The sequence below is a fragment of the Oncorhynchus masou genome, unplaced genomic scaffold (assembly GCF_036934945.1).
Source record: "Oncorhynchus masou masou isolate Uvic2021 unplaced genomic scaffold, UVic_Omas_1.1 unplaced_scaffold_2151, whole genome shotgun sequence".
Classification (NCBI taxonomy): domain Eukaryota; kingdom Metazoa; phylum Chordata; class Actinopteri; order Salmoniformes; family Salmonidae; genus Oncorhynchus; species Oncorhynchus masou.
The window spans coordinates 1-7,500 of record NW_027008628.1 but is presented as its reverse complement, the minus strand read 5'-3'; the positions used below and the strand labels follow the sequence as shown (position 1 = coordinate 7,500).

Genomic DNA, 7,500 nt, shown 5'->3' with positions numbered 1-7,500 from the left:
GAAAAGTGCAAATCAATCCCAGAACAACAGCAAAGGACCTTGTGAAGATGCTGGAGGAAACAGGTACAAAAGTATCAATATCCACAGTAAAACGAGTCCTATATCGACACAATCTGAAAGGCCGCTCAGCAAGGAAGAAGCCACTGCTCCAAAACCGCCATAAAAAAGCCAGACTACGGTTTGCAACTGCACATGGGGACAAAGATTGTACTTTTTGGAGAAATGTCCTCTGGTCTGATGAAAAAAAAATAGAACTGTTTGGCCATATGACCATCGTTATGTTTGGAGGAACAAGTGGGAGGCTTGCAAGCCAAAGAACACCATCCCAACCGTGAAGCACGGGGGTGGCAGCATCTTGTTGTTGGGGTGCTTTGCTTCAGGATGGACTGGTGCACTTCACAAAATAGATGGCATCATGAGGAAGGACAATTATGTGGATATATTGAAGCAACATCTCAAAACATCAGTCAGGAAGTTAAAGCTTGGTCGCAAATGGGTCTTCCAAATGGACAATGACCCCAAGCATACTTCCAAAGTTGTGGCACAATGGCTTAAGGACAACAAAGTCAAGGTGTTGGAGTGGCCATTACAAAGCCCTGACCTCAATCCTATAAAAAAATGTATGGCAGAACTGAAAAAGCGTGTGTGAGCAAGGAGGCCTACAAACCTGACTCAGTTACACCAGCTCTGTCAGGAGGAATGAGACCAAATTCACCCAACTTATTGTGGGAAGCTTTTGGAAGGCTATTCAAACATTTAACCCAAGTTAAATAGTTTAAAGGCAATGCTACCAAGTACTATTTGAGTGTCTATGTTAACTTCTGACCCACTGGGAATGTGATGAAAGGAAGCTGAAATAAATCACTCTCTCTACTTGTATTCTGACATTTTCACGTTCTTAAAATAAAGTGGTGACCCTAACTGAACTAAGACAGGGAATTTCTAATTTCAACAATTGTGAAAAACTGAGTTTAAATGTATTTGGCTAAGGTGTCTGTAAACTTCCGACTTCAACTGTATATAGTGCACTACTTGTGACCCATAGGGCCCTGGGCAAATATAGTAAATATGGTGCTGTATGGGATGCACTTCACCTCTGAATCAGGCCTGAGGGAGGGTTAGAGAGGGGTAGGAGGGTTAGAGAGGGGTAGGAGGGTTAGAGAGGGGTAAGAGGGTTAGAGAGGGGTAGGAGGGTTAGAGAGGGGTAGGGAGGTTAGAGAGGGGTAAGAGGGTTAGAGAGGGGTAGGGAGGTTAGTGAGGGGTAGGGAGGTTAGGTGAGGGGTAGGGAGGTTAGAGTGGGGTAGGGAGGTTAGAGAGGGTAAGGAGGGTTAGAGAGGGGGTAGGATGGTTAGATAGGGGTATGAGGGGTAGGAGGGTTAGAGAGGGTAAGGAGGGTTAGAGAGGTTTAGGGTGTTAGAGAGAGGGGTATGAGGGTTAAAGGGGTAGGAGGGTTAGAGAGGGGGTAAGGAGGGTTAGAGATGAGTTGGAGGGTTAGAGAGGGGTAGGAGGGTTAGAGAAGGGTAGGAGGGTTAGAGAGGGATAGGAGGGGTTAGAGAGGGTTAGAGAGGGGTAGGAGGGTTAGATAGGGGTAGGAGGGGTAAGGAGGGTTAGAGAGGGGTAGGAGGGTTAGAGATGGGTAGGAGGGTTAGAGAGGGTAAGGAGGGTTAGAGAGGGGTAGGAGGGTTAGAGAGGGTAAGGAGGGTTAGAGAGGGGTAGGAGGGTTAGAGATGGGTAGGAGGGTTAGAAAGGGGTAGGGAGGGTTAGAGAGGGGTAGGGTTAGAGATGGGTAGGGAGGTTAGAGGGGGTATGGGGGGTTAGAGAGGGGGTATGAGGGTTAGAGAGGGTATGAGGGTTAGAGATGGGTAGGAGGGTTAGAATACTTTAGCCTCAACTGAGTGACCCTCCAACCGTATTTACTGTGTAGAGGGGACCACAGCTTTCTGGCCCCTTGTATTTAAAATACTTTAGCCTCAACTGAGTGACCCTCCAACTGTATTTACTAACAGTATTGTCCTCTTTAGTGAGATGAGGCTGACAGAAAGGACACACACTGAGTCTCCATGTTGTCTTGCTCTGATACTGTAATAAGCTTGGATGGATCTTATTTTCTCCCTAACAGAGAAATACTAGACTTTCTGAAAGGTGAACCTTCCCTTGTCGCATCTCGTCTCCTCCGACTTCTAAAACACGCCAGGCGTGGAGATAACATCCCTTCCCCGAGTTCAAACCCAAACCGGCGAGGGCGATGGTTTGAAACCGTCAGAGAGGCATTTCATATTTCATAATTTCATCCAACCGCCCTCTCTCTCTCTCTCTCTCTCTCTCTCTCTCTCTCTCTCTCTCTCTGTCTCTCCCCTCTCTCTCTCTCTCTCTCTCTCTCTCTCTCTCTCTCTCTCTCCCTGCTCTCTCCCTCCCTCTCTCTCTCTCTCTCTCTCTCTCTCTCTCTCTGTCTCTCCCTCTCTCTCTCTCTCTCTCTCTCTCTCTCTCTCTCTCTCTCTCTCTCTCTCTCTGTCTCTCCCTCTCTCTCTCTCTCTCTCTCTCTCCCTCTCTCTCTCTCTCTGTCTCTCTCTCTCTCTCTTTCTCTGTCTGTCTGTCTCTCTCTCGCTCTCTCTTCTTGATGTCAAACTTCAAACACGTCATTTTATCTGTTTCTCCCCTTCTTACTCACTGATGATTTTTTTTTCAAAACACTCTCCTCCCCTCCCTCTCTCCTCCACTCCCTCTCTCATTGTCATTGGAGCCTAGATTCATTTTAGATAAAAAAATAAATGTGGTTTTATTTCCTGTTTACCATCAAAGGATCTCCATTATGTGGCGTGTGATAAGGGAGAGGTGGTTCTGGCAGAAGTGGCCCGGAGGAAGGCTAATGAAATCCTTGCTGAAGAAAGAGTAACGACCACGTTGGGAAACCACGGTAAGAAAATGTATCAATTCTGGATCCAATAAATGAAAGAAAAGAGGAGAATGAACCAAATGTAATGGACACACCACTATAGACACCACTTGTCTTTTATAATGGAGACACCACTATAGACACCACTTGTCTTTTATAATGGAGACACCACTGGAGACACCACTGTAGACACCACTATAGACACCACTTGTCTTTTATAATGGAGACACCACTGTAGACACCACTATAGACACCACTTGTCTTTTATAATGGAGACACCACTATAGACACCACTTGTCTTTTATAATGGAGACACCACTGGAGACACCACTATAGACACCACTTGTCTTTTATAATGGAGACACCACTGGAGACACCACTATAGACACCACTTGTCTTTTATAATGGAGACACCACTGTAGACACCACTATAGACACCACTTGTCTTTTATCATGGAGACACCACTGTAGACACCACTATAGACACCACTTGTCTTTTATAATGGAGACACCACTGTAGACGCTTGTCTTTTATAATGGAGACACCACTGTAGACGCTTGTCTTTTATAATGGAGACACCACTGTAGACACCACTGTAGACACCACTGTAGACACCACTTGTCTTTTATAATGGAGACACCACTGGAGACACCACTGTAGACACCACTATAGACACCACTGTAGACACCACTATAGACACCACTATAGACACCACTTGTCTTTTATAATGGAGACACCACTGTAGACACCACTGTAGACACCACTATAGACACCACTTGTCTTTTATAATGGAGACACCACTGGAGACACCACTATAGACAACACTGGAGACACCACTATAGACACCACTGGAGACACCACTATAGACACCACTGGAGACACCACTATAGACACCACTGGAGACACCACTATAGACAACACTGGAGACACCACTGTAGACACCACTGTAGACACCACTATAGACACCACTTGTCTTTTATAATGGAGACAACACTGGAGACACCACTTGTCTTTTATAATGGAGACACCACTGTAGACACCACTATAGACACCACTGTAGACACCAATATAGACACCACTTGTCTTTTATAATGGAGGCACCACTATAGACACCACTTGTCTTTTATAATGGAGACACCACTGTAGACACCACTTGTCTTTTATAATGGAGACAACACTGGAGACACCACTTGTCTTTTATAATGGAGACACCACTGTAGACACCAATATAGACACCACTTGTCTTTTATAATGGAGGCACCACTGTAGACACCACTTGTCTTTTATAATGGAGACACCACTGTAGACACCACTGTAGACACCACTTGTCTTTTATAATGGAGGCACCACTTAGACACCACTTGTCTTTTATAATGGAGGCACCACTGTAGACAGACACCACTTGTCTTTTATAATGGAGACACCACTGTAGACACCACTTGTCTTTTATAATGGAGACACCACTATAGACACTACTTGTCTTTTATAATGGAGACACCACTGTAGACACCACTGTAGACACCACTTGTCTTTTGTAAGAAATATGGAATTTATATTTTAAGATTACATTTAGGCTCACTTAATACCTGCTACTATAAGTGGTTAATGGTGTTTGGTGCTGGAAAAACTGTACTGAATCTTTATCAAATGAAAGAAATTATGGATACAGTTGGTAACACTGTCTGTTGTAGATCACATCAGGTAGGTAGATGACGGATGTAATGGAGTAGAATACTGTTGGTAACACTGTCTGTTGTAGATCACATCAGGTAGGTAAATGACGATGTAATGGAGTAGAATACTGTTGGTAACACTGTCTGTTGTAGATCACATCAGGTAGGTAGATGACGGATGTAATGGAGTAGAATACTGTTGGTAACACTGTCTGTTGTAGATCACATCAGGTAGGTAAATGATGGATGTAATGGAGTAGAATACTGTTGGTAACACTGTCTGTTGTAGATCACATCAGGTAGGTAAATGACAGATGTAATGGAGTAGAATACTGTTGGTAACACTGTTCTGTTGTAGATCACATCAGGTAGGTAGATGATGGATGTAATGGAGTAGAATACTGTTGGTAACACTGTCTGTTGTAGATCACATCAGGTAGGTAAATGATGGATGTAATGGAGTAGAATACTGTTGGTAACACTGTTGTAGATCACATCAGGTAGGTAAATGATGGATGTAATGGAGTAGAATACTGTTGGTAACACTGTCTGTTGTAGATCACATCAGGTAGGTAAATGATGGATGTAATGGAGTAGAATACTGTTGGTAACACTGTTGTTGTAGATCACATCAGGTAGGTAAATGATGGATGTAATGGAGTAGAATACTGTTGGTAACACTGTCTGTTGTAGATCACATCAGGTAGGTAAATGATGGATGTAATGGAGTAGAATACTGTTGGTAACACTGTTATAGATCACACTCGTTGTAGATCAACACTGTCAGGTAGGTAAATGATGGATGTAATGGAACACTGTAGAATACTGTTGGTAACACTGTCTGTTGTAGATCACATCAGGTAGGTAAATGATGGATGTAATGGAGTAGAATACTGTTGGTAACACTGTCTGTTGTAGATCACATCAGGTAGGTAGATGATGACGGAGAATACTGTAATGGAGTAGAATACTGTTGGTAACACTGTCTGTTGTAGATCACATCAGGTAGGTAGATGACGGATGTAATGGAGTAGAATAAGTTGGTAACACTGTCTGTTGTAGATCACATCAGGTAGGTAGATGATGGATGTAAGAATGGAACACTGTAGATCACATCAGGTAGGTAGATGATGGATTTAATGGAGTAGAATACTGTTGGTAACACTGTCTGTTGTAGATCACATCAGGTAGGTAAATGACGGATGTAATGGAGTAGAATACGTGTTGGTAACACTGTTATAGATCACATCAGGTAGGTAAATGACGGATGTAATGGAGTAGAATACTGCTGGTAACACTGTCTGTTGTAGATCACATCAGGTAGGTAAAATGGACGGATGTAAATGGAGTAGAATACTGTTGGTAACACTGTCTGTTGTAGATCACATCAGGTAGGTAGATGATGGATGTAATGGAGTAGAATACTGTTGGTAACACTGTTGTAGATTACATCAGGTAGGTAAATGACGGATGGGGAATCTGTATGAAATCAAAGAAACCAAATGTAATGACGATATATTTTTCTGTGGCCTAAACATCCCTTTACTGTTGTACTATGGGATTTCAACTCACATTGAAGCTGAGCTCACTGGCCCTGGTGTTAAAAATGGGCTTAACAATGTTTTACATTTTAAAATGGGGTTTGGTGCTTAAAACTACCCCAAATCATTGTTGATTCATTTGTCCAACCTGAAGAATTGAATAATGTATTTTATTGTTTTTTTATCACTGATTATGTTAATGTAACATCATCATCATCATCCTAAGAATAGCTCAAATGTCACTTTAAAGTCTGTATTAAAGTCTCCCTGGTGCTTCTGGTGCTGGAAAACTCCAGAATGTGTTTTAAGGTGTGTTTTGGTGCTGAAAACTCCAGAATGTGTTTTAAGGTGTGTTTTGGTGCTGAAAACTCCAGAATGTGTTTTAAGGTGTGTTTTGGTGCTGGAAAACTCCAGAGTGTGTTTTAAGGTGTGTTTTGGTGCTGAAAACTCCAGAATGTGTTTTAAGGTGTGTTTTGGTGCTGAAAACTCCAGAATGTGTTTTAAGGTGTGTTTTGGTGCTGAAAACTCCATGCAAAGGTGGTTTTGAGGTGAAAGTAATTATGGGTACTAAACCGAAGTTATTCACAGAATGTGTTTAAGGTGTGTTTTGGGTGGTTCCTGGGGGGAGGAAGGCTCCTGGGGGGAGGAAGGTTCCTGGGGGAGGGGGGAGGAAGGTTCCTGAGGGTGAGGAAGGCTCTGGGGGGAGGGGAGGAGGTAAGGTTCCTGGGGGAGGAAGGTTCCTGGGGGAGGAAGGTTCCTGAGGGGAGGAAGGTTCCTGGGTGAGTGAAGGTTCCATTCCAGGGTGGAGGAAGGTTCCTGGGGGAGGAAGGTTCCTGGGGGATGGAAGGTTCCTGGGGAGGAAGGTTCCTGGAGGGGGAGGAAGGTTCCTGGGGGGGAGAGGTCTTAGGGGGAGGAAGGTTCCCTGGGGGGAGGAAGGTTCCTGGGGGAGGAGGAAGGTTCCTGAGGGGAGGAAGGTTCCTGGGGGGGAAGGTTCCTGGGGGAGGAGGTTCCTGAGGGGGAGGAAGGTTCCTGGGGGGAGGAAGGTTCCTGGGGGAGGAAGGTTCCTGGGGGAGGAAGGTTCCTGGGGGAGGAAGGTTCCTGAGGGGGAGGAAGGTTCCTGAGGGGGAGGAAGGTTCCCTGGGGGAGGAAGGTTCCTGGGGGAGGAAGGTTCCTGGGGGGAGGAAGGTTCCTGGGGGGAGGGAAGGTTCCTGGGGGAGGAAGGTTCCTGGGGGGAGGAAGGTTCCTGGGGGAGGGAAGGATGTTGAAGGGCCAGTTTTCTCAACTCCAGGCTGCCTTGCCCCTTTGACACACACTCAGCACATACCAGAGGGGATCAGTCTGGGCTGTTGAGTACACGCACACACAGGCACACACGCACGCACACACACACAC

General features: G+C 44.9%; 1 pseudogene; it reads left to right on the top strand.

The window, feature by feature from the left end:
• LOC135533001 (WD repeat-containing and planar cell polarity effector protein fritz homolog) overlaps positions 1–2,946 on the top strand; it is a 78,278-nt pseudogene extending 75,332 nt beyond the window's left edge.
• The last annotated feature ends 4,554 nt before the right edge of the window (positions 2,947–7,500 follow it).